Here is a 27,993-nt window from a genome sequence, read left to right as displayed (position 1 = left end):
TTTGTTTTGTTGTTTGTTTGTTAAGTATTTTGTGGAAAGCAAAAATCTTTTATAACCTGTAAAGCAAAAATAACAAAGGTTACTGACAGCGGAGTTTATTTCTGTGTCACAGGAATGGTTCCAGCCACTGCGCTATAATGGATCCATCCCAGCTTTAAGCAAGCCCGTCCTTTCGCCTCCTGCCCATGTGTGGGGAAACGGGGATGGTGTTGGAAGGAGCAGATTTTGTGTAGCTGTGCCCACATACGTTTATTAGCAGCAGACTCTTCAGGCAAGCCTTTCAGAGACAGCTTCAGACAAAGACACAGTTCTAGCAAAGAGGCAAAGACACAGTTCTAGCAGAGGCAAGAGTTGTGTGGAAGTCAGTTTTGTAAGGAAAAGCAAAGGCCCATGAAGGACTGTTAAGGACTGGCTGTCTCCTTGCTATACATCAGGTGGCCCCTCACTTGTGGTGAGAGCTGGGACCCTGGTGCAGTGCCTCTGCAGAGCCAAAGTATAATTTGGGTTGGAAGGGCAGGACTCCTCTGTTCTTCTATCAGCAAACAGAGGAATTGGGCAGCAGTCCCTGAGGAGTGACCTTCCTACCCCACTCAGCCTGGCAGGTGCTCCAGCCGTGTCCTGGGCAATGCCCCTCATCACTTTGTGTGCCTCAGGTACCTAAGCAGCTGTGGGAGCATCAACAGTACACGCTGTTCAATCTATTTGGTACCGATTTTTTTTATTTTTATTTTTTACCATTATTATTATTCCCTGCACTGAGGTCTGTTGGCATCTTTGTCTGAAAAAGTCCTTATCTGGGCTGAGTGCTGCAGGTTTTGGGTGCGGAGCAGGAGCCAGCGCCTGCGGCTCCCAGCAGGGACAAAGGGTTCCGTTCAGCACAGGCTCAGGTACCGCAAAAGGCACCAGCAGGATACAAAGGCTTCTTCTAACAAGCCAAACCAGTGGGTTAATATATGTGATAAATATATGTTCTATGTAATTAACTCAAAGCACATTATTGATAAATTTTTAATTACTCTATTATTAATGGCTGAAGCTTTTGTAGAACACTTACGTATTTAACAAGCTACAGATAATTAGCTTATAGAGATATACATATATAGATAATTAGATATCAATCATTTAAAGCATGAACTATAATTTAGGAAGCCTGTTAATTGTCATGTAACTTTGCAAGCTATCATTTTAACTGCCAATGACATTCATTTATATCTCTCAGCACTTCTCTGCATATTTTCTATTAAAATAACTGTAGGGGGAATACGTTCATAAATAAATGCAATACAGTGATCTTTTTATCTTGAGGTTACAACTTGCTGATCCAAACCCAGCTCAGTAGTGACTAAAATTTGTTGCTGCAGAGACAGTCCTGGCAGAAGAGCAAATGGATCCCATGAATAAATTCAGGCTGATAATTAGAAGACGGTTTCTAACCATCTGGAATAGCAAGCAGCCAGCAGAAGGTTGTGGAACAGCCTTCAGAAGAATAGTGGAATGAGGCAGTTGACATTTTTTGAAGATGAAGCTTGATAAGCTTCTGCATGGGCTGTTGAGGATGATTGTCTGCAGCGACAGGGGGCTGAAATAACAGCAGTTCATGCTGTTGCGTTCAGCCCTTTGTGCAATGGGAAGGAATGCAGTGTCAGTCCATAAGGATGAACATCTGCATTATGGAATGAGGATGATGAATGCAGAGGCCAAGAACAGCATGGGCATGGACCACTTCTCGCTAAGCAGAGGCGAGCTGCTGCCTGCCACAGGGCTGCTCTGTTGCACATCACAAGGCATTTCCACTGGCATCGATGGAAGCAGGCAGCCGTTGTTAGCTGAAAAGTGGCTTCTAAGAGTGCTTTCAGTAGTGATTTTGTGAGTCCTTTCTGATGCTTGTACTGCTGACTCCTAGATGCAAATGACAACTGGATTGAGATTAAGAGAGGAAAGGGGAGCCTGTGTTGTCACTTCAGCTATCAGTGGAGAAACGTTTGATTGCCCAAGTCCAGTGCTTGGCTGGTGAGAGACTGGAGGGCTGTACCGAACCGGGTGAAGCTGTGATGCTGAGCGTTTGCTGGTGGGCTGCCCCAACATGTGTGCTCGTTGCTTCTTGCTTTTGCTGCCTGAATCCTTCCTCATGATGGATTCAGAAGGAGGACAGACAAGTCATGGACACACAGTCCACCAACAGCTGCTGGCTATTGCCCTGAATACAACTTTTGGCTGAGGAACTTTTAACCTACTGATTAGACAAATTTAGAGGACAGGAAGGCATGACAATGCTTACCAGTCACGGTCATTTCTTGTACTTTTCTCTAAACATTCACTACAACCAGATATCAGAACCAGGGCTCTGAAATAAGTAGCCTACAAGCCTCACTCACTGTGAAGCCCGGTTGTCCCTACTCTTCAAATAACTTTTTCTCTCTGACTTTCTTTGTTCTGAAAGAAATAGATTTGAAGACTTTTGAAAAACCAATATATTAATTTACATCTTCAAAACTGTAGTTTGTATTGCTAAATGACATAAATGATCATTCAGCTTCCTAAGTGCCACTTGCATGAAACTTTCTGAAAAAAAAGAAATCCAATGGAAAAATCTATTAATATTTTTGCAGTATAGAAGATTAATTTGTTGCATGGAATACATTGAGTTAGGAGTTTTTAGTGCAAACATTTCTTCTGGTAAGTTTGCCATGTAAAATGGTGCGCTCCACCATAATCTTAGGACCAGTTCAGTTAGGTGCTAAACTCTCACTGATGTTGGCAACATCAGCATATTGTAAAGTTGAATCTTGCATTTACATAACAAGCATGATAGTTTGTTGAGATTATCATTAGATGACCAAATGTACTTAAAATAGTGTGGCTTATATTGAAAATGTCACTGAAATTAAAACTGTGAAATGCTACTGCATCAGGTAGTCTCCTGACCTCCTGCTTATCACAGACTGTTACTTTTAACCAGAACTTCAAAAGCTTGTGATAGGTCAAAATGTTTTTATTCCTTCTCCCCTCCCTACTGCTTGAAGCCCCTTAGGTGGTAGAAAACAATATAATATTTGATCATGCCCTAACCTATTTTTTCCTTCTGTTTTCTCCTACTTTTTGAGAACCATTTCCCTAAATACATGTTGCCTTTCCAAGTTAAGAGAAATATTTAAAATATCCTGTTACTTTGAAGGGGATGCTTTTTCATAAAGAAAAGCCTTCACGTGAAGGGCAACTGCAGTGCCAGGCTAAACCTATTTCTTTACAGGCATGATAAACTCGGAGGGGAAAAGCCTGAGAGGGGTTGTTTGGTTTCCCTGGGTTAACAGCTTTCAGCTGGATGTCTGTCTGCTGAATAATGACTGAGCCGCTACATAAGCCAGTCTCCTCCACTGCGAAACATGTGTTCAGTTAATGACATTGACATCTTGGAAGTCGGGATGAGCCTCCCCACTTGAGTTGTTCAAACATGCTACATCCTACCAGAGCGAAATTAAATAAGGAGATGTGACAAAAGAGGAGGATTCAAGGAAGATGATAGTGTGTTCTGAATGTGCAGCATCAAAGAGACTTTGGTTTTGACATCACTTGTGCCGCTCATTATTTAATCATTCCCATCCTTGAGTATTTATTTTCTAAAGGGAAAAATGGGTTTTTCAGACTTCAAGTCCTATGTTTTTGATCTTTAGTATATACTTGTACTACTGAGTGATGTGGAAAAATAATAAACAGTAGAAAGCTTGGAGTACTTTCTAAATTGCTGAGAGCAAAATCTGAACAGTACTCAGGCAGCATGTAAAATTTTCAGGTTGCTCTCATTTAACCATGGGATTAAGTTATCTAAGTCGCAGAGACAATTCTAGAAAATATCCTGGTGTTTCTACAGCAAGGACCAGTGTGTAGGCACATGGATATGAAATAAGTACCTTGGCTGTACCACAAATTATACCAGTTTGTATTTGTTGGGGTTTTTTGGTGATTGCAGTTGGGAAAATGCATTGTTAGCAACTGACAAAGAAGCAAATAGCCTGTAACAATACAGGGATTGATTTGAATTGTTATTGATTTGATTCAGTTTTGCCTTTCGACACTGTTTTTGTAAGATGAAGTCCTCTGCCTGCTTCCACATGCCTCGTCCTTCGTTGCTGCTAACCTGCGTGGTGGAGGCTGATCGGTCACACGGTGAAGCCTGGAATTGGTTATTACCAGTGTGATAGATTCCCATTTCATCAGGCAAGCTTTTGCTGGGCCTCTTTTGTTTCACATTCAGAGGCTTCTGACCCGGTCTGGCAGCCTCCTGGGTGGGCAGAGGTATTCCAGATAACGTGTGCGACGGCATGAAGCGTGCGGAAAGCGGGAGCAGGAATTCACGAGGTCCCATGTAAACCTTCATCGGCTGCCCGAAATTGCATTCCAGAAACGACAAAAGCTATCAGTCTTGCGGGTGCAGACCCTTTGATTCGCTGACAGTAATAATTCCACCCCTAACTCTTTGGTAATGCATTAACGTTAACTGTAATTTTTCCCTTTAGACAGGCTCTGTAGTACAGCATGACGGTTCTTACCCTGTAATTGTAGGATCCTCATTAATCAAAAAGAATATTATGACATTGTGAGCTCACAAGAAAGACAATTCATGACTGACACAATAAAGGCCTAAATTATGCTGCTTCGATGATTAGAGGTGCAAAATTGCTTTCTTATTTTTTTTTTTTATCTTGTGAAAATAGGATTTAGCAGCTGTAAGGAAAAAACTGTATAATGAAAATAGAGAGTGTTCAGAGGCAAGCATCACCAGCTCTATCTGGAAGAGACCTTTATTTCAAAAGGAAATTAAAATTTCAAAGCTGTTTTGGTAGTGCTTTTTTATTGATAAATCTGAATTTAAATCAGGATCTTGAGGAAGAAATATGTGAGAACCACATTGCTGTAGCACCGTGTTTAGTAGTTCACTGCTGTTACCCTTTAAAATTACAGAATTTTATATATGGTTTTGGCCAGCTTCCAAAATGTGTTTTGACATATACGAAATGATTAATACTCAAATACATCTCATAAATTGAATGCAGTTATATATATTCTCTTTTGTTCATAAGGAGCCAGAGATTCTGAATGATAAATGAAGGAGAGAGGAAAAAAAATAATGTTAAAGCCAAGTTTCTTCCACTGAGGGTATGTAAGCAAAGCCATTGAGTTGCTAGAGCAAACCTCAAGGATGCTTCAATAAGCCCTGGTTTGAGGGAATCCAATCCAGCGGGAACTCTTGGAACCACTGAACATTCCATAAAGACAGAGGACTGAAGAGGTGCTGAGTCGATGGTGAGCTCCTGCAGAAGGACCTTGTCCCTGTTCAGTTGTGCACGATGGGCCCTGTGCGTTCTGAAGTGCTGTGATTAATGGGGAAATTAATCAAAATGGTGTTTTCTTTCTAGGGATTCCTTCCTCCAGAACAGACCAACTGCAGCACTTGTGATCCAAGTAACCAGTAACTCCACGAGAGTCCCCCAAAGTGCCTCCTGACTGGCTCCTCGCATGCACAGCAGCTGACTGGCTTACTCCAGACACTCTTGTCTGTCCACAGGTATTTATGTATGTTTTTAAGTATAGTCCTGACGGCTGAGGCAGCTGGATTTCTCCCGAGTGCATTAGAAATGATTCCCCTCTCTTTCCTCTTAAAAGGATAGTTGAGGAAATGATGGAAAAAACTTATCTATGAATATTCCCCAAACCCCCATCACTTCTCCAGATAAAAGCATTTTGCATGCTGCCTCCATGTCCGTTGCTTTTGTTTGCTTGAGATTGTGATGCGTAGGGTGGTCAACAAAATTAGCCATTCAGCACAACTGATGGGAAAAATAGAAATTTTTGTTTAAAAAATATTTCTTGAAATAATATAGATTCTTTTTGGGGGGTTGGTTTTTGGTTTTGGTGTTTGTTTTTTTGTTTTTGTTTTTTTTTTTTTTTTTTTTTTTTTTTGGGGTGTGTGTGTTTTTTTGTTACATAAACGATTTAAAACAAGTGTTTATACCATTTATTTCAGGTCTGACCCCGTGGCAGTTCATGAAATCATTTCCTTCATGTTTCATGCCATGACCCATATAAGATGTGCACACTTTTGCATTACCAAGGAAGTAGTCTGACAGGATACCTAAAATTTTACTTTCCTTTTGAATTCAGGAAGGCTAGGCTGAGATTCAGGGATGGGTTCACAAAGGCATTCCTCTTCCTATGGTCACAGAGGAGCGATCAAATAGGGGCTATTGAAGTGCCAGAGCAAGTCAGGAGTGCCCACGTTCGGAGCTGCTTGCTTTGCCCAAGCTGTGCTTTTGAAGCAAATCTCCCGGCTGCCCACCTTGGGTTTGCATTGGGGAGCAGCCAAGAGGGTGCAGACTGAACCTTTCCATGAGCTTTAGGACACTGAGTGTCAATGAGTTTTCAACACACAAAGCCAGAATGGAGTTAACTTGATATAAACTTCCCCTGAAATTCCTGTAGCGTGGATGTCGGGTCTTCAGCATCAACGGTTTTGACCTGATGGTGCTATGGGGATGTGGTACTTGATACGATGCAACGTCTTTGTTAATACTGCTCTGGGTGACCCTTTCCAACCGAAATCCAGTGGCACTTAGCAGTATCTCAGATCCTCCTAGGTGTCTTTGTAACCACCATTAAGAAAATATCCTCAATATCTGAATATTTTTTATACATAACTTGCATTTATTTATATCTCAGATTGTTATAGTTGTGTTTTTGCTGCTTTCAGGACTGCACCATGGGGAGCGAGCTGGAGGCTCAGCCGTTTCGTTGGGTCAGGCATTAGTTCATTCTGTCAGGAGGGCTCCAGAAGTGCACAGCTTTTGGGCTGTGGGACTTGTGTGCTTCCTTCAGTGATCGCATACAAATGGTATGAAAACACAGCGACCCAGATGGTTCCCATGGTGTAAAGTCAAAACAACACGGAGTGCAGAATTCCTACTGAGAGATTAAAAAAACCAAAATGTTTCTACTAAAATCTCAGTCCCTGGTTATGTTTTTGTTTTGTTTGTTTGTTTTGTTTGTTATATTAGACCTATCCTAGCAATACCTGGGTGAGACTCGTGTGACAGATGGCCACTGCAGCTATCTCCAGTTGTTCTCCTTGGAGGGAGCTGCCGTGTACCATCGCATGGAACTGGGGGCAGAGAAACATAAGGATTTTAGATGGCTGTCTTAGTCTGCTTCACCTTGAAAGTCCCACAGCAAAGGCCTTTTATTCAAACTTTTATTTAGAAAGGTGGATTTACTGAAGTACCATGCAAAATGCGAAATCTAATCCAAAGATACTTGCAAAACAAGCCTGACGTAAAGCTGCATAGAAAACATTGTGTACAATACCTATGTTTATCAGTTTTAAAACTCCTTAGATATGCATAGAGATTTAAAAAAATTAGATCTCCAAAATGAAAAAAATATTTCTGCTATTAGAAATGATGAATTTTTGCTATTGTCCAACTCTGCAGACTTGCATAATGTCACTAAAATAGCCCAAATGAAGACTCACGATGATTGATGCAGTTGTGCTGGTTTTAGTTCTCTGCTATTGGAAATTGGTCCTTCCCAATCTTTTTAAGGATGCTGCTTAATGAGCAGCATCACTGATGTCAGAGAAATACTCACTGAAGTGCTGAAACCACAGACAGGGTATAAGGATCCCAACAGGAATGACACATGTTGGGGGCGGGTGGCTGCAGCTGTAGAGATGTCTGTTCTTCCCACTTGCTCTTCCAAACACTGAAATTCAAGCTATATTGATAAACATTGATTTTTCAAAAAAATTTTTTAAGGATGGTGTCCCTTCCTAATCATGTTTTATTAATATGATTATTTAATTTTATCCAGAAGTTGTGACATATAATATTGATTTATTAAATGATATTGTGTACTAATAAACATGCTAACAATAATCATAGGATTAAAATAGTACTAAGTACAACAGCAGCAGCAGCAATAGAAGTAATAACAATAAACAACCAGAAAGACAGCCCAACTGCTTTTTTCATCGGCTTGACAAGTTTTCTTCTTCTAGGTCTTATCAGCAGTAAAGAGAAGCTAATGAAAACCTTTGGAGACTTACTGGTTGCAGGGAAGAAATTACTTCCATTATATGCTGCAGAATGAAACCCATTTAATCTGTTTTAACTCCTGGCTGCTCAACAACTTGGATGGGTTGAAGATTTCAAGCTACATACACAGTACAGGTACTGTTCTTGGTTTCATTAAATGTTTCTGCTTTCCAGTCTACCTTGCCCAAAATGTAACACTGGCTTTATGAAAACCACTGCCCTAGTGGATATGCATCTGACAGGAAAGGGCATTATTTAACAACAATTTACAGTGATGTAAGTATAGAAATACTAATGGAGGTAATTACTTGCCAATAGCCCTTATTAAAGCTTTAGTATATTGGTCTCCATAATTAGTCACCCTGTATGAGGGCAGCATCTGGCTCTTCAAATCTCTTCCCAAGAAAGACACTGAGTTAGAAGTCCAGGTCTGTACAGACTAAAATGTTTATGTTGTATATATACCTTTTTGAAACTGTAGTAAAACAAGTTTTTTCCTCACTGTTATTTAGATTTTCATGTTTATATGGATCTTCATATCTATTTGTTTGATGCTGGTGTATTAGATACCCCATCTTATTCTTACTTTTGTTTTTCTGTCCCAGTTCTTCCTCATTCCTTGTCACAGCAGGCTCAAATCTAATTCTGCTTTATGACATGAATCCCAATTACAGCTAATCCTATTAAAAGGTCCACTTATTTGAAAACATGTTCATTGGCAAGGACTTTAAAATGTAGAAAGTCTTGCGAGGAGTTTGTGAAGCCTTTGCAGAGATTTTTACTTTACTTATGGGTGCATCATTGAAAAAAGACCTAATTGAGTACCTTCTTGGATAATTCCACCAAAAAAGGAAGTCAAATTGTAACACATCTTTGGAAGTAATTCTTTCTTTCTTTCTTTTTTCTTTTTTTTTTCTTTTTTTTTTTTTCTTTCTTTTCTTTTTCTTTTTCCTGAGCCCTATGAAGGCCAATATCTGGCAACAGCAACTGGAAAGATGGGTCAAGCTTGACTTGCCCGTTCATCAGAATACAGCCATACCAAAATACTCAAACTCTGCTAGTTTGCAAATCCAGATTCCTCCATTGTGTATTTTATCTTTCCACAGCATTGCTAAGGACAAGAAAATTAGCAATCCTGAGAAGGGTAAGAGGCAGAATCAGCAGCGAATTTAACACAAAACATTGCCATACAGACCTCGCTTGCAGAGACCTGCCTCGGAAGTACAATCACAGCCTTTTAGCCATGTAATTACTGCTCCAGAAGCTTCATCATCTCATTAACAATTTCTATTGTCCTTCTATTGTAAGTATATATTTTTTGCCACAATAAATGTATTTTTATGAAATTTCATAATGGAGATGGCACTTCATTGTGCAAGAAAAGATTTGCTAATATCAAGTCTTGCTGAAACAGCTAATTGAGTTGCATTATCATATTGTATTAACAGCATTTGGGAATGTAAATAAGGAACTCTTGTCCATACAAGAGTGGCTGTTACTCAGAATTAGTGTGGTGTCAGCTGGAATGCCAATTCAAATGGTTGAGCATAAATAATTTTAGCATCTTTTCTTTCTGTTTCCCCTTCTCTGATGTGACCTGGGTAGTGTCAGGAAAGAATGGATTTAAGAGGCCTGTCCTTCTGCTGCAGTTTGGAAAAGGAGAACGACAGAAATGTTTTTCCATGTTTTCAATTTAGTTTTTACTTCCAGCTTGCCCATCTGAAAGCACATCACACTTACTGATGCAGTTTTATTTAAAACGTAAGATTTAAATCAAACTGCTCCCAAACAGTCTTTCTTTCTTTCATTCATTCCATATTTTAAATGTAAAGTGTTTTAAATTGGAGTTGTTTTGTAACCACCCACTTATTCATTTAAAACCATTTTGGGACAATGATATGTAGAAAAAAAATCTTCGATAATGACATCCAAGCTTGGCGATAGTGATAAAAATATACTCATTTTGAAGTTCTGAAACTCATAAAATTGCCACCTCTAGTTTATTCTGCGCTCCCCAGAGCATTAAGCTGTTTAGCACAAATCTAATTTCCCACCAAACAGCTCAAGTCAGTTAGTACTCAGTTTGGTTCCAAAGAATTAAACACAGTGTTATAAATTGTGATAGTCTGTGTGACTCTGTAGATAAACCCATTTTCCAATATATGTGTACCAAGCATGAAAAAATAAGAGGCTGCTGTTTTACAAGGGGTGATTACAATGGAAATAAAGGTGAAATTAAAGGAACATTTGCTTCAAGGCTAATTAATAACGATTGATAAGAGAGAGAACACTTGTAAAGCTCAGTGAGCGAAAGATAAATGGAAGGAATTCATAGGTAAAGAATATTCAATGTCCTAACTCTCATGAGGTGTACATCTTACCATGGGTATGCAGCGTGCTACGTCTTTGAGTCTAAAAGTCTCATGTCACAGTGACATGGGTGAGATGGATTTTTGAGGCCACGTAACCTGCTGCTGTCCAGAGCAGGAGAAGGGGGCTGTGGTGGCTGCGACTTCGGTGCATTAATCTGGGTGGAAGAGGACAAATGAGCTGAGAAACTCAGTCCTGCAGTTCTGCTATATATGGAGCATAAAAAAGTATCGGGGACTCTGGAATCTGTCTCACATCACACAGGCTGTGTGGGCAGAGAGATGAGAATTGAAATGTTCTAAATGCAGAGCCAAAATGAGCCCAGGAGACCAACAGGGCAATAACATGAAAACTGAAGTGGAAGTTTGGTCTCCAAACTGTGTTACCCTGTGGCCTTTGGGGGAGGGAACAGTGAGGGCAAGTGGCTATTGTAACAAATTACTGTACATATTGTGTAGCACACAAGTAATTTTGGCCATTACACTGCCACAGAAAATTTTCACAGATTTTTTTCAAACCTATATTTCAGGAGGAGAAGTTAAACAACAACAACAAAAAAGACTTTAAAAACAAAATATCTGCAATGTAGAAATGCATTTAGGAAGTTGAGGGGAGTTTACCACCAACCTCGGCAAGGATTAAACCCAGGCTTTTACCCCACTGCTCCTCATGAAAATGCTCTTTTACTTTTCTGAGTTCTCTGTCTGGGAAGAATAACCAGAGGGATTTTGGCTGTGAGAACCAGGGATTTCCAAAAGTCAAATGATTGCTCACTGTCAGGATGCCCTTTTAAAAGGTTATCTATGGGGGAGCCGCTTTTTTCCTACCCCTCGCTTATGGATGCCTCTGGTAAGCTGCGCTGGAAGAAGTTGTCTCAAGACATTCGGTAACACACCTGCCTCCTCTGACTGCCAGTCTGGTGTCACTAGATTTGCTGAAGGTGTCTTTTCTTTTTTCCCCAAGGAAATGTGTGTTTTACAGCGATGGGATCCACATTAGGAGTGTACTGCCTGTCTGAGGGAAGAGAAGTCATCCCAACCTCAAGAGATTTGGAGGTTGCCTTACAGAGCGATGGTACGTACTACTGCTGTTGTTATTTATATCACACCAGTCCCTTGATACCAGAGCAAGCACTCTGCTGGACATGAGAGGAGACAATCTTCCCTTGAAGAACTGATGCTCCTAAATCAGGAAGGATGGTCAAGAAGGGAGGATGTCCGTGGGGTGATGCTGCACACCAGTGATGGAGCCGACAATGGAGCCTTGTGCTGTAAAACTCCAGGTTTCACTCCTGTTTACTACTGTGCCTGCGGTGAAACTGTGCGTGCCTCTTTTAGTCCTTGGAGGGGCTTAAGCTGGTTTTCAGGTCCTCTGTTACTGGGTGCGTGGGTAAAATCCACTGGTGTGCTGAAAGGCAACTTGAAACCAAAAAACATTGAAGTCCAACTGTTTGAATGGGTAAGTATATATATGTACATATATATATATATATGTATACACACATATGTAAGTATGTATAATATGCCGGATGCTTTGCAAAAGGGGGAGTGTTGCAAATCCTGTCGATCAGGCTAAATTCTTCAAATGCATTCTTGTTCTTGAGTTGTTTTTCCCTGAGTTGCTTCCTTCTCTGTGCTATTCCTCCTTAGTTAACCTGCAATGCTCAGTGCAACTTCATAGTGTTTATTAACCTTACAGGCAGGGACCACGAGTTCTGTTTCGTACTATACGTTCTAGGTTTCTAATGAACCCGGTGAGTTTCGGCTTAATGCAGCTGAATTACTGACACTTGCAACAGTAACAGCGCTGCTAACACCCTTCACTGCTTCTTTTGCTCCAGCCTCAAACTCCTTCCAGGCCAGCCGGTCCCTGTGCGTGTAGTCCTGCAGCGTGCGGAGCAGTCAGCCAGGTACCGCTGTCTATAGTGTGTGACATGGAAGGTCACCGAAGTCACGCCTTTGGGTTTTATGGCAATTTGTACAGGAGTTTTCAATGGCGGTTTTCTAGATTTTGCATCGGAAGTAATCTGTCACAGGGAGGAGTGTAAGAGAAAGTCAAGATTATGACAGACACAGACGGCATGAAGCTTACAATTAGTTTCTTGTTCCTTAATGTTTTTCCTTTCACTTTCTTCTAGAAGTTTTTCTCAGAAGCAGATACTTCATAGCAGGGAGCCTCTGTGTTGTACTGGAAAATATGCTGTCAAATGTCAAAGAAAATACACATAAGCTCCATTTTAAAGCTAACCCAGGATGTCATCTGAGGTATTTACTGTATAGATTGTAATTGTTGGCATCTTTATATTTCTCCTCAATCTTGCCCTTTAGTAGGAGCAAAGAAACGGGGTGAAGGCTGAATTTTGCTCTTTGCTGGTGTATTGTCCATGGAGCTAGGGAAGTGGTGAATCTTGCACTAAAAAGAAACAGTTTTATTTTCTTGGCGATGCATTTCCCAAGTTATTTTTGTGGATAATTATGTCGAAATGTCAATGTCTCATCCATTCTGCTGCTGTTTAGCAGGAATAATAAAAAAAAATAAAATAGTGCTAGTCTGTGTGACCTCTGAATACTCTGCCTTATGGTCAGAACTGAAGAACCTGGTTTCTGCTTGTATCCTTGAACTTCTGGCTTTTACCAGTCAGGTGCCTCTGGCATCTTGAAACAGCGCTGAAACTTTGGTGGTATTTAGGCAGTTTTAGCATCACCTCAATTTCATTCAAATAAGGAGCAGTGAATGCTGCAGACCTTCTGTGAGCCCTTTAAGCTTTTAAGGACTCACTTCCCAATTTCTGGCAGTCTTGCCAGTATAAATGAAGCCTGGGAGATCTTTTTTCAGAAGATACATGGTATGGCAGCAGGAGGCAGGAGCTGAGGTGGGCAGACCAGCTGTGCGCCAGGATCGTGCTGGGGGATTGGGATGCTGCGGGTGGAAGGGTGCTGAGCAGCCAGCTCCAGCCAGGCACAGGTGGTGGGAAATCAGTCTAGGGGGAACACTGCTGCCTCTGGACTATTAGAGTAATGGATTAGGACCACCAGGCACCTGGGAAGGTATGACTTAGAAATGCTCAGAAGCTTTGTCCCCGCTGTGTAATACAGCTCAGATCTATCAAACCAGGCTTCCCGCTGGGAGCACTGGGTGCTGGGGGGTAAATCACATTTGCATTTTACTACCTGCAGCCCAGGTGGAAAGCCTTGTCTTTAGCCACCTTGCTGCCTGACTGCAGGTAGGCTTCTTTCTGCAAGGAACTGTGACTGCAAAGAAATGACAGAGGACATTTCTTTTAAGTGCAATGTTGTGGCTGAAAGAAAATGCAGCAATATGGAAGGAGACTTGGTTGAAAATCTAGAGCCTATGGTTTTGTGATGTTATAGTTAGAAGAGTAATTTTCTCTCTTTCTTTCTGGAATGCAGAGGATTGCTGAAATATAATTGTACAGGGCGGAAAGTGAGAAGAGGAAAGGGGGGGTTTGAGGCACTGTGTTTCTCTGAATACTTAGTGCCCAGTGGAAGATAAAGCAACAAGGCTAGCACATGATCGGCTCTTTGACATTTCTATTCAAAAGATCAGGTGTAACAGAACAATAATAATAATAATAATAATAATAACAATAATAGTAAAAGCTTTTTGAAACTCTCTTGAATTGCAAACTTTTATTAGCCATACTTAGGTCTAGGTAGTTTCAATCTCCCTCAGGGACCACTACTTTATTCCACTTGATTAAGCACGCTTTGTGCTTGCCTCCAAACCATTATTTTTTAAGAAGATATTACACAGTTCTGCTTAATAATAGACCGCATGTTTCTTGACAGAAAATAACACTAAGAGGCCACAGCACTAGCGATGTCTCTTAAAAGGCCCCCTCCTGCACTGGCTCTCTTTCCCTTCAGGTATATTTACCATGTCTACCACTGCGACATTTCCAGCTCTGCTTCCCAGGACCAGCTTTCTTTTCTCTCAGTAGATTAGTTTGCATTCTTCAGGATTAAAAAGGTTTAGAAAGCAACGGGGAGTTGGCAAGAAGAGCAGAAGTTTTTAGAAATGTCAAAAAGTGTCAAACTGGCAGCCATGTGGGGGACAGCAGCGCTTTTCGATCAGCCTGCACCAGAAATAGCATCCCTTAGAAGGGTTGGGGTGTGCTGTGGACATGGTAATATAACTTTCTTCTCTTCTAGGTTGAGAAGGGAGAGATATTTTCTCACTCCTTGAGACAACCAAGGCCCAATAAATCAAGCAGCAGAGCTTGCAATGGAATAGATAGCCAACCTGATGGAAACAGCTCCACGGGGGTGCTTAGGGAGGAGGACAGGTATAGCGGGATAAGATGGCTCTTAGCTGCCTGTTTCTTTCATTTGGTTTATTCTTTTTCCTGTCCCACCTCTCTGTTTTTCTTTGCTGCTTTCGGTTTCCCTTTCAGAAAGCACACGAGACGTGCCCGTAATGTTATAAACTCTGACACATCCGTCCCCTGTGGGATTAACAACAGCGCTACTACTTGGCGTGGCACAACAAATAGCGGCAGTGTCTTGACAGGCCCCAGAATTAATCTCTTTGCACTTAGTTTTCAGGTATAAATCCTTTGTAGTGGTGAATTAAATCCCCTGCCTCTCCTGTGTGACGTGTGTGTTGGTTGTGGGTCTTTTATCAGTGATAAACTGTGCCTGGAATGGCTCGTGGTGCAGCGTGGGTATGGCTTGGTGGGAAAGGGAGAGACGGGAAGAAAACCAGTGAAGGAGCCGTGAAAGTCCCTAGAAAGCCAAATGAGCATCCAATTTGCTTTTCTCACTGAGGCTTAACCAGACCCTTTGCTTTACCCAGCCTGATTCCTCACAGCTTTGATGGAAATAGGCCGTTTCTGTCTGACGCTCTCATCCTTTTAACAACAGTTTTCCTCCTTCACTCACTCCAGCACCCCACTAGTTCACCCTCTGCCTAGTGACAGTCCCATTACAGAAGAAGGTGAGGCAGCCATTGTATTTATTTCAAGGGCAAAATCTTGGTTTTATTTCATCTGTAATTTGAGGTCATCTATTCCAGGGATCTGGCAGAAGAGCTGCCTCAACTTCTTTTTCTCTGAGAGCTGTCCCCGTTTCTTGCTTTTTTAAAAAAAAATCACAACTCAGTGCAGGTTTTAGAGGTTGTTTTATTCTCCTCTGGGTGAGTGCCATCCGTACTTAGCATATAGGTTTTAGCCTGATACAGTTTGAAAATAGATTGCTGTAAGTGTTTAGCATCTGTAGTTTCTTATTCAGAGAGGGATGTGATTTCTCACTTGTATAGAACGGAGACTGTTGCTTCAGTCGTTGATTTAGGGGAAGCCTGAATATTAGACTATGGATTCTTCGTCTTTCCAGAGGAAAAGGCTGATAACTGTCAGTGAAAATGTCACTATTTGTCAGACGCTTTCCTTGGCTAGAAGGTAGCTGACCAAAGGCAGTACTCACAGGTATTTTTCTACAATAAGCAACACTGCCTCAGATCCTCAGTTTACAAAATGCAGTCCCAAGTCCTGTGAAAATCTACATAGCTGTTTCATCTTGCCATCATGTTAAAGTGTACTAGGTTAAGGGCACGAAGCAAAATCTTTGTAAGCTGTTGCAGGATCAGAGCACAAGAGTGAATCTATATATTTTCTTTTAAAAAACCCCAAAAAGAACAAAAGCCTTTGGCAGTTTAAGGACACTCTTATTCCCAAAATTCTAGATGAGCCTGAGAAAAAAGGAATGAAACAGAAAAAGAATACTTAGAAGACTCGTTGTCCCAGTGCAAACCAAAAGACGTACCTCTCTGGAACATGGCTCAGACCTGTGAGCCTTCAAGTCGGTCAGTGGGGAACTCATAAAGCAAGGACGGCAGTAAAGACTGCCGAATGACTTAACTTTGATCCAGGTTACAGAAAGTCCTGCAAGAGTCGGTGTTTTAAGTCTCACAGACGATGAGCCATGGCTAATAACTAAGAAACCACTTCAAGTGCTTTCATTCTCCATCACTTCTCAGACATTTTAGCAAACTAGATTTTACAGTACCATCTTTAGGTCTTTCAACATATTTAGGAAAATATGCCAAATGTCTGCGTTGTAAGATAACCATGTGTCTAGGGCGCCCTGTGGAGGGATGGCTTTGATGTGCTGTGGGTTGAAGCAGAACTCCTGAGCAAGCACTTCAAATGCCCAGGCCTCTTACTTTCCTTTGGAGCTTTAATTCCATAGCTTTAAAACTACCCCCCTTCCTAACGTAGCCCACTGTGCTGTCATTCATTCCCTCCCTTTCCCACGCGTGGATTATTTGGACCCTGAAGTGCGGCGTGAGTCCCGGGGGCAACCTGTGGAGGAGATGAGGATGGGGGGTACCTTCACAAGGTCACAGTCTCCTCGTGCCATATGGCATGGAGCCCCTCCAGGATGCTCTGGGGTGCTCAGTTCCTCCCGTGCTGGGATGAGGCATGAGTCACACGGCTCTCTGCAAGTACAGTTGGTAGCTCTGCGCACCTCTCCTTTTATTGTCTCAGGTTCTGCTTTTTATTCCAGCCTAATGTGGAGTGGTCTAAATCCCTAGGAAGTGGCTATAAGGTGGGAAAGAGAGCTGTCTCATGGGTGGGAAGGCTCCCTTTCTCCTGTGAAAGTGTTTAGCAGAGAAAGGCTGCATTTCACTGCTCCCTTGGTCAGACTGCAGGCTGCGCCCCGGCGTGTTGGGGTCTCCCATGACGCTTTATACACAGCGCACAAATTATTGTCATGTTCGTAACTTGATTACTAGTATAGCCTTGACTGATGGCTTTATATACAGCCTCAAATGTATATATTATGTATTTTCTTTGAAGTGGTAATGTGCAGGCATTCTGTTACAGCCTCTCTGAACCACCCGATAAAGTGCTTTCATACAGGCTGCGATCTGCCGGTGCTGCAGGCTTCGCTGCGGGAAACCAGCGCTTTCCCTTTATCCCACATGGGACAGCTGAGCTTTAAACTGCCCTTGGATTTCACAGGGGCACGACCTACCAAGAGGAAAGACCAAGGTGCCCCCATGCTCCCACCCAGCCCCTCACCGAAAGCGTGTGGAGGTGCCAGGTTAACCCCTGTCGCTCCATGTCAGGGCAGGTGGCCAAGACCTACCCTCCCCATCCTTGCTCTTGCCAGGGAGCAGGGGGATGTCCCGGGGAGGAGGCACCTCACTAGGTGGCAGCAATGCCACAGCTTTAAGAAGTCGCCTCTGAACATCCTTCCCCTCCCCCAGACCTACAGACCCCAGACTACAACAGGAAGGAAAAAAAAAAAGAAAGAAAAAAAAAATTCCTATAAAATCCTTCTGCTGTACACAGCTCGGACGGAAAAGCTGCGATATGCTGAAGCCTGCACAGCTTCATCATGTCTCTTTGCTCTCTGTGGTGCACATATATGTATGCATCCATGTGTGAGTGTGTATATATTTATGTGTGTGTGCATTGCATATATATATATGCCCAGGCTTTTCTTATAATTAGGAAGGTAACAGCTGAGACTGACTGCCCTGGAGCCACAGGAAAGGGAGAGTCAGAGCCACCTTCTGGCTTGCAGCATCCCCAGTGTCCCTCCGCAGTGGTGGCCCCCTGTGTCCTTTGTCACAGGCTTCTGCACCGCAGTGCAGGACTGGCTGATTTCTCCTCTCCCACAAACGGGTAGGAACCAGGCAGACAGGAATGGGCCTCATTGCCTGCTCTGCTGATGACATTTTGTGGTAGGGACACTTGGTAAAGGCAGGCAGCTGCTTATTTGGAAGATGCTAAAATTTGGTAGTGATTTTCTTTCTCAGAACCCCCCAGCCAGTTCCCTGGACCATTCATAGTCTGTCACAGCTGCATCCAATTTCTGCTATTGTAGGATGGCTCAGCTAGTTAAAAAATATCATGCCATACATTTCATTGAGCCCGGGATTAAACATCACATCAGTGTAAAAGAATGTCACTTCTGCTGCCAGCTGCTGGCCATGTCCTCATCCCCACGAGGCCAGTCGCATATGGTGAGTGAGATGCCCTGAACCTTCTGCAGCAGACAGGCACAGGAATGTGTGCATCAGGAGAAACACAGAGGTTTAAAAGAAAAGCGCTCTTGGGTTTGCTTGGCTGTAGTACTCATCCTTGTGGGGCAGTGTGAGGGCTAGAGGTTGAGCACGGCAGGCAGGAAAGCCAGGAAAAGAATTCCTCTTCATGAATCCGTTGGCCTCTCTAGGTTTATATAGATGAAGAGTATAGCTTTGTACAGGGACTGTGAGAAATAACTTCGGCTCTTGAGGTCACATGTAGCACTCCGCTCATGTGTGCCTGTAAGTCTACAGAGTTTGGATGACAGCTACGGAATTTTTGAAAAAGCTGCACCTGAAATTTAAACAGAGACTTTCAGTGGCCATAGTTGTTACCTATGTGTTATGAAGGCTATTATGAAGCTCAGGAGGGGAGATTTAGTGCTGGGCCAGCGACTCAGGGTTATTTCCTAGCTGTAACTCCTCACCAAGCTGTCCAAGATCTGTTAATTCCGCTTGCGTGAAGCATGAGAGAAACAAGAAGAGGGCAATAGTCCGGGGAGCACCGCTCTTGGCAGACAGCACCCATATGGGTAGAAATAGGAGAAGAAATTGAGGAGGCTTTGTAGCACAGTGTGGCCTCTTTGAGAACAACAATCCTGCGAGACACTTGAGCTCAGAGGTTCCCTTGTGTGGGTGATGACGTGGATGCTGTGCTGAGGGCAGGCTCCCTCGGTGCCCCTGCCTGTACTGCCCTGCCTGTTGGCAGCAGCACCCAGCAGCTGCATCAGGCACTTGTTTCTCCAGTGCCCCTTGGGCCTAAAGCCATGGGGTTTATATTTGGCTGGGACTAACTCTTTGGGGAAAAAATCCCAGACTACCCTTGTCTTTTCATTTGGTAGCTGTGGTTTTGACAGTGCACTTTTGTTTGGCTGGGTACAGGCAGAGAGAAGCATGAAGCCCTTTCTCATAACGCGAGGGTTATGGATGTACGGCTTTGTCAGGTGGGTACGTGTGTGAGTTCTTGCACACACCACTGATTTCCAAGTCCTCGATTCCACTGCTCAGCTGAGCATAATTTGTGGCCTCAGAAGACTAGGTGCATGATACTCCTGGGTATTGGTGCTTGTTTAGAGGTCAGAACTAAATTTGAACTGTATCGGGCTTGTTCCTTACGTCTGGGAGAATACAACCAGCACAACCGGTAGTGAAACAGCAGTGGTGTTACAGCTAAAACTGTGCTTGCGTTTCTGCGTCGTTACATTTTAGCTGAGGTAAAGAAGGTCAAGTTGCTGTGGACATTCATTTTAATGTTTTAAGATTAATGCCATGTCCTTAGCATGGTTTGTGAATTGTTTCAATATCTGTCTTATGGTTTAAAAACACTGTCATGTGGGTTATGACTTAAAATTTCTCTGACTGATATTTCTATAAAACCTGCTATATTTTCAGGTTCTCAGACAGCGAGGTTGAATGTGTGCGATTCTTTGGTGTGAGCAGGTTGTACAAGTGTTTGTTTAAGGCATGTTAGTTGAATAAATACTTATTTAAGGTTGGGAAAAATTCCTGCCTCTGATATGGTGCAACAGCAGGTCAGGATTGTTGCTCATAATGCAAGGTAAAATGGCTCTATCCAGGATAGTAATTAGCTTAAGAGCTATGCTGATAATTATGTCATGTTTTATCATGACTTTATGACTCTACCTGATGTCCTGGTTACTACCAACAGACAGTCTTGTATCGTACAATGAAGACCTTTGTTCTCTTATAGGAAGCAAAGCCTAATAAAGTAAATTAATAGATTTTCTCTTATCAAAAAATCATGTTTATAGAGGATGGTTAAACCCTTACTAAAATGCACACAAATCTGCAAAAAGTAGAGACTGCTTGATCTTGGGGCCATCTTCTTCCCAACCCAGAAGCAGCTCTTTGTTAGCCAGTATTGTCCTGAGTGTTTGTAGAGGTTTATGGGTTATCTACTGCCCTTTACTTAATCTGCATGACATTTTACCAGCTGAGACAGTGTTTCATGTCACGCTTACACAAAACAGTCCATGGGGCATAAGACTGAGTGATTACGCTAACAATTTCACATGGCAGAGAAGCTGGGACACATGTTGTGTGTTGATAGGCACTGGAAAAAGCAGAGAAGTCTCTCCTGGCAACTTGTGTGGGTGGTATGAAAGTGGCAAGGAATCCTGGAAACTTTCCCAAAACTTCTTGTTTATAGATTGTGACAACGTGGGGATTCCTACAGTCCTGGACTGTGTCTCTGTCACTTGTCCTTTGCCAGAAAGTACTGGTTAGTGTCTCACTGGAATGACTCCTTCCATGTCTTGGCCCTTGATGCTTTTACCCTTCAAAATACTTTAGCAGGTTGGTGGGAAAACACAGCCCAGCTGCTAAGGTACTCCAAATTTGTCTTGGCATCTAGGCACCGAAGGGATTTTTCTGTAACAGTGCATTACTAAGATTTTTTTTTTTTTTTTTTGAGGGTGGGTGGGTGTTCTGGGAAAGAAATGTGCCTTGTGCTCACAGCATTACTTGAAATCTTCCTCAAAACCTGAAATAGTGTTTAAAAAACACCAGTGCATTAAAGGAGTAAACTCCTGATTACAAGTTTGGAAACACAGTGGTAGGAGAACACTATTAAGAGCAGGAAGATGAAGATTCAGCAAGTGCCTGAAGGGAATGTCCTGTTCCTGCTGACTCTGAGAGCTCCTCTGGAGCATCTCTCGTTGCAGGAGCTGAAGGGACCCCATAGCACCGCTGGTCAGCCAGGGCTCCCTGGCGCAGTGTGCTTCTCTGAGGCACAGCCCCGCTGTAGGGTTCTGAGGACACCTCCACTCCAAACACACGGTCTCAGATGTATGATGCTAACTTGCAAGCTAAAAAGCTAAATTCCCCTAGAGTCAAGTTACTTAGCTTGGAGAGCTTGCTGGAGATACACTTTCCTCAAGACAGTCTCTTCCTCTGTGTCCCTCAGCCCCATGAAGGGTGTTGCTCTGAGTACGTGCTGCCCATAGCTGGGTTTTACTCTCTCACATTCTTCAGGATTGGATAAAAAGCAACTGCAGAAAGCAAGATGCTTCTCTCAATTTATCTATCCCTGTATTAGGTATTCAGGCTGATGCAGCTTGTGAAGGAACCTTTGCAGGTCCGTGCTGCTGAAGGACACTGCTTCATCCTGCTTTCTGCCTGGGGCTGCCGGAGGGGTTAGGCCTGGGGATTGGGTTCGCCACTCAGAGCAGGAGGGGCGCGGCTTTGGCCCAAAACCCAATAATCTCACAAGGAGGAGGGCATGGAAGTGGGGCACAGAGGTGGAGGTGGCATCACACTTTCATGGGAAGGCATAGGCCATTTGAGAACAAACAGGAGGACCCCAAAGTCTCGGTACACAGCCGTAGTCAAGTAAAGACAAACAAAACTGAGCATTAAAAACAGAAGGGCAGAGTTTGTTTAGGAAGGACTGGTTGGCAGGAAAGAAGAAGATGAGGTATGCATGCCTACACCAAAACAGTCCAAGATGTGAGGAAAAATGGTCCTTTTGATAGTCTCAGGGCCATGGAGAAAAGAGGAAAGAACAGGGATATTTTCATGGGTAGTTGTCTACTATAAATCTATAATAAACCCCAGGAATTTCATCACACCAGAAGGATCAGTTGGATGTGGATTTAATGTAACAAAATTATTCAACACCAACTGTCCACAGAGAATTTTAGCTACCTGTTAGGGATGGCCTGCAGCTGGACAGTAGGGATCATCCAAAATTTTATCAGACTGTGTTGGAATAAAATTTTTGTATGGATGGGGAACAAAGGAATTAATGGGGAGAGCTACCAAATTTGATTCTGACAGAGCCTTGCAGAGGATGTGAAGGAGAAAGGCAGCAAGTAGGAAAGGATGGTTAAAGAAAATCAATTGTGAGAAAGCAGACTCCAATAAGCTGAGGGGTTTGATTTATGTTAGATCTGGGGAAAACTCTTGAAGAGTGGAGACAGTTAAGAAAAGAGGCAGAGTGCCAAGAAGTGGAGTAACGGTTGCCCACTTGTGGCACCTCCAACGCCTATTTTTGATGATCTGATGTTAAAGAGGTGGTGATAGAATTTAGCACGTAAGTCACATCCCTGCTTATGCCTAATTGTCTGTAGTAATATTCCTTATTCCTGTGAATGTAACTAACTGCTTTGCAAAGCGTTTTGAAACATCAGATTATATGAAAAATTCCATTAGCATGCAGGTTGCTCCCTCACATGAAACACCATTAAAAAAAGGAGTAAAGTTGCCAACATTTTGTCTGGTATCCCTAAACCGTGTTCCTGTCCCCACCCCCCACCCCCCTCCCCGCCACCACTGTACTCACCAACTGTTGTTTTTCAGACCACATTTGATGAAGAGACAAGTCACTATTAATATATATATTTAAGGAAGGGATAAATCCATGTTAAAGCAGTTGAAGAAAAATGCATAGCACATTAAGAGAACAGGATAAAAAGTGGCCTGGAGTAGAATGGAAATGCCTGACAAATGTGAGTCTGCCAACACAGAAGGACACTTTTAATGCATTATTTATAGATATTGCTTTACCAACACAAGCCATTGAGAGCAAGGTCACCTAGTGGACTTCTGGGCAATGGGTCAAGACTTGAGAGGCAATATTGATAACAGCAGCTGACAGTTTCTTGGATACAGCTGGTATTTTTCTAAGCACCAGCGTTTTCTAACTCCTAGTGAATGATGGAAATCTGTTTGCTGTGAAACTGATTGTGCCTGTCTTGGTCACAACTCAGTAATTGTGGTCAGTCCCAGGCTTGGTGTGACTGCTTTCCCTCTTCACTGCATCTTCCTGTAAATCAGCCAAGTAAACGCAACTAATGAATACAACAATTCTAGGTGGTGTGGATGTTTTTTTTTGTTTGTTTGTGGTTTTTTGTTTGTTTGTTTTTTGTTTTGTTTGTTTTGTTTTTAAATTCCCCAGAGCCTGGTTTTCCTCTCTCCCCGGTCTCTGCTAGTCATATTTTCTAATATTTTGGAGTCCCAAAGCTGAACACTTTCAGTGTGTTGCGATCAAGAATAATAAAATGTAAGCTGTGACTCTGGACAACATAAATAGTCTCTGTGACTCCCAGCACAATGATTTCTCTGCTTGGTTGTAAAGGTTTCCACTCCCTTTATAACCTGTTCTTCCCATTGATTGTCATGATGTGTGCAGTCTTGGTTTGGTTTGGTAGGAGGTTTTTTTGTTGTTTTGGTTTTTTGTTCTGTATGGTTGTTGAGGTTTTTTGCTTAATGCTATTTAACATGATTTCTTCTCTGAGGAAGATGGAAGCAAAAGCCACTTCGATCTCTTTCACATTCTTATTTAGCAATCCGACACATCTCATAAGGTGATGGTTTTTTCCCCAAAAAAATGTTTTTGCCTAGCAAGGCCTCCTGACTATGTAGAAGCTTTCCCCAGGCTTCTTGCTTGGAGGATATTAAGTTCTTCCTGACCTGCTCCTGTTCCTTCAAGGATCAGTCCTTCTTGCTTGCCTAGTACATTGGTTTACAGTCTAAACCAGTTAGTGAACTGCTGATGGAAAGGAAATTTAACATTTTGTTCAATTACGGTTTTTTTTTTCATTTCTTTTGTGACTTTCTCTTACCATTACCTTTCCAGTGACATTAAATAACCATGTTTATATGTTCATCTCATATTGGTTAATGTGCCTTCCTTTCCAGAACAATCCATCAACTTTTTTTAACATAAATGATGATTTTCATTGAGAAAATAAGCAGAAAAACCAGGTTACCTCTTTTTAATAAGAGACTAATGTACATAGACAGTGTTAATTTTATTCTGAGTGGCCGGACTTCAAACTAGCTCAACGTCTAATTTTAAGACATAAAAAAATCTTGAAAATAAATTACCTCTTACAATCCCCATATTTCTTCAAGAGACTTGGGAGGGACTTCATTCAAAGTAAGTAATAATCCCTATGAGTAACCAGAGTGAGGTGAAAATTGATGGATTCTCTCTGTACTTGCTTTAATCACTGGGAAAAAACTACAAGATTATACAAAGAAAGCTGAAATCTGGGCACTGCATCTGCCAGAGCTACTGATTTTCCATTAGCTGCCAGACATTGTGGCATATTTTGCTTCTAGTAATAGTGGTGTAAATTATTCTTATTGAAATTGAAGGAGTTACACTGAAATTGATCAGGCATAATCTAGTGCAGACTTCCTTTCCTTCCTTTTCTGAAGCAATTTGGTTCACATAATGTATATACAATAATTAATTTAAACTAACATGAAATAGCCCATTTATCCCTGAAAGGATTTGGGATTAGAAGACTTCTAGTCAAATTTACAGGATGATTTCTGTTTATATGGCAAAACCACTTGCAAAAAATAAGCTAGAGCAGCAGAAAAAAGAAGAAACTCCACCAAATGGGCTTTGAATAGTTGTTTTGTAAAAGTCTGGCACATGAGATTGTGGTTTTTTTTTATTATTTGCTATTGAAATATTTCCCTGTATTATTATTTAAAAAAAAAAATAATCTTTGGTACTCTGTGATGGAGGACATAGCTCTAAGAGTCAATACCGCCACGTCTGTAGTCTGCAGGCACTGGTGTGTATTTGTGCTACTCCTCATCAATCAGTGATTTTGTATTGCTGCAGATAAGATCAATATTTTTGTCACCTGTAAACTGTGGCTTCTAATCCAATATTTACATCAATTTTAATGGCTAGTGGCTATGTGTATATCTACAGGAGAAAGAGGGCTCTCTGTTTGCTGGGGCAGTGGGGATCTGCGATTGCCCAGCAGGAGCGAAGCATCAATCATTTTGGTGCCACTGGGCTTTGTTGGGGATTTGCTGTAGGGACACTTCAGTGTCTCTGCGAAGAGACAGGGTGGGTGCAGCTGTACATCTTGGGCCCAGACCCTTGGCTCTCAGCAGGAGAGACTGGGCTGGCTCCCACAGAGCAAGCAGAAGCAAGCCCAGCTTCTGCAGGGGGTGGGGTGGGGGTTGGGGTGGGGGTGTCTTGCTTACTTTGGCACAATGCAAAGGCATGGAGCTTGCCCCGGCTGGGCAGGGCAGCAAACAGGTCATGTGGAAGTGCTGTGTGCTGGGGTATGCAGACAGTGCTCCTGGTGCCATCAGCCTGGATCCCATGTACCCAGCTGGATTTACATCCGGGTGCACACCCAGCGCATCGCTTCGCTGTTCCCTCCGCTTTGAGGATGCAATGTGGAGACACCAGCCCTGGCTCTGCGTGGGCACAGGCGGCATCCAGCAGTATTTACCCATTCTGGTGCCATGCTGTGCTTCCTGCAGAACCGAGCTGGCCTCGGGCACTTTGCCCACAGTTACATGGCACTCACACCAGCAAGCCTGACCAGGTCGAGGAGTCCCTGCCGCTGAGACATGAGGATCCAGCTGTGGGTAAGCAGCAGTTAATTGCAGGTCCTCATGTGCTAAGGAATTAAATGTCCAATCCGGGAATTGCTTAACAAAATGTATTTTACGTGACAGGTGAGATGTGATGATGAGTAACAGCTACATCATCATGTAGCACGTTATCCCAACACCGACCCTATGTATGGTCTTGGAGCCAAAGCCTGGCTTTTCCCACACACCTGCATCAGGAGATTGCATCATCTGACATCAGGGACTAGTCCTGCAGTATTTCTTTCCTACGTTACATAGAAATCAAGAATCTGCATAATGGATAGGACCTACCCAAATATTTTTCTTCCTGTATCTCTCACAATGATTTCCATCCTAAAACGTTGAGGCTTGAAAGCTTGTTGGCAAAGAAGAGGTGAACCTTTTCAGCTGCTTATTTGCAACACCAAATGGGAACACATCCTTTTGCCCAGTGTTTATATTAACCTTGCTCGATTTAATTCATGCTTTTAATTTTGCTTTGAACGTTGCATGAATTTTTCCATGTAATTTGGAAAATCTGGTCATCAGTTGGTACTGTGTAGTGAATTTGCTGGTTTTCATGAGTAGAAGTATCAAACATTCCTTCACTGTTTGCAAGGTGATGCTCTCCTCTTCATAGTCCTGCCCACCATGAGCATGCCAAGTATCTCTGCTGAACCACTAGAAGGGAAAAACATTCAGGATAATTTTCAGCTTGCTTTGCTTTAATTGATTTTATACAGTTTGCTGGGTATAATTACTTTTTTATAATCAGGTCTTTCTTAAACAAAACCACATATAAAAACAAATCCAAGGTTGTCTACTAAACCCTGAAATATGAATTAATAAATCAAAGTGGAAAGCGTAAGGCTTACCTTCCAAACTGTCTGGAGCTTTGCTCAGCTGCGTGTCCCTGTGGGGAAGAAGAGTTGGCTTTAAAGTGCTTTTCTGCCTCTCCAATCCCAGGGCCAACTGGGAACCAGGGTGCTCCCTGGCCTCCTTGCAGTGACCTCCCAGCTCTGGTCTGTGCCGCGTTACCCGTGACTCCCGGGGGGGGGCTGGTGTGCTGGGGGTGTAGTATCGACAAGGTCGGGACTCTTTCTGGCTGCTGTTCCTTCCTCTTGGGTAAGTCTTTTGCAGTAGATGCTAAAAGGTTTTGTGGCTGGGAGACATGCACGAAGGAGGCGGAGGCGGGGTGTTCTCCAGCTGTGCTTTGTGCTGGTGGTGAAGCACAGAACAGCTGGGACAGGACAGGGGGATGGGGTTAACCCTTTGCAGCACAGCTAGCTGCATTAGCTGAACGGGCAAAGCCTTGCTGGATCCAGGCGTCGGTAGGAGGCTGTGGTGAGAATTCCTGATTGGAACTAGGTTTTGCAAAAGGTGGAAGTGAATGCTACCAGAAAGAGTGGCATGGCAGCTGGTGGGTGCTGAAGTGAATCAGTGAAATACGCAGGGAGGGGGACTGCACTTCCTGGAGATGATATTCATGCAGGTTGTCATTTGGACCTGCAATGTTGTGGAGTCATTCCTGTTTTTCCTTTTTGAAGATCCACTTGCCACTATCTGTGTTTCACGGTATTTCAAATACACCAACATATTTAAAAGATGCAAAAATCATAGAAATTAGAAAGCAGAAAGGCTGTTAAGTCTAGACTGAGTGTTGCATCAGAAAACAGCTCAGTTTTTTAGTACGAATTTTAATGTTGCATCACTGGTTTACCTATAATGAGAGCACGTGATTCATTCTTGTGCCAAGGCAGATTTATTCATGCTGTACGATACATTCTGGTGTGCTTTGTCCTGTCTATATGCAAATACCTTGAATGATGACATTTCCATCTACACCCTCCAGAGATTATTCTGTGGGCTGATACATTATATTGTTAATGCATATTTTTTCCTAAAAAAAAAATTCTGCATGAGGCTTACTTCCTTTTTTTAAAATTTTATTTTCTTTTCATTGTATCTATCTCAAAATCTTTTCCTCTCTTTGTGATTATTCTTGGATATTTTATCATGCATATTTGCTATAGCAGGAAAGCGATCACTTTGAGAGTGGATTTCCTATAATAACAGAGTGCATATGTATTTCCTATGCTTGTGGTGGAACAGCTAATGACCAAGTAGCCGA

General features: G+C 42.5%; 1 long non-coding RNA gene across 1 annotated transcript in view; it reads left to right on the top strand.

Annotated features, from left to right (window-relative positions):
• Positions 1–275: 275 nt before the first annotated feature.
• LOC308060580 overlaps positions 276–27,993 on the top strand; it is a 63,901-nt gene continuing 36,183 nt past the window's right edge. Inside the window, exon 1 of the long non-coding RNA XR_013926799.1 lies at positions 276–27,993. This exon is cut by the window's right edge and continues 20,786 nt beyond it. This is a non-coding gene — a long non-coding RNA (uncharacterized lncRNA).

The sequence above is a fragment of the Falco punctatus genome (genome assembly GCF_963210335.1).
Source record: "Falco punctatus genome assembly, chromosome: 3".
NCBI lineage: Eukaryota > Metazoa > Chordata > Aves > Falconiformes > Falconidae > Falco > Falco punctatus.
This window is presented reverse-complemented; position numbering and strand designations above follow the sequence as displayed.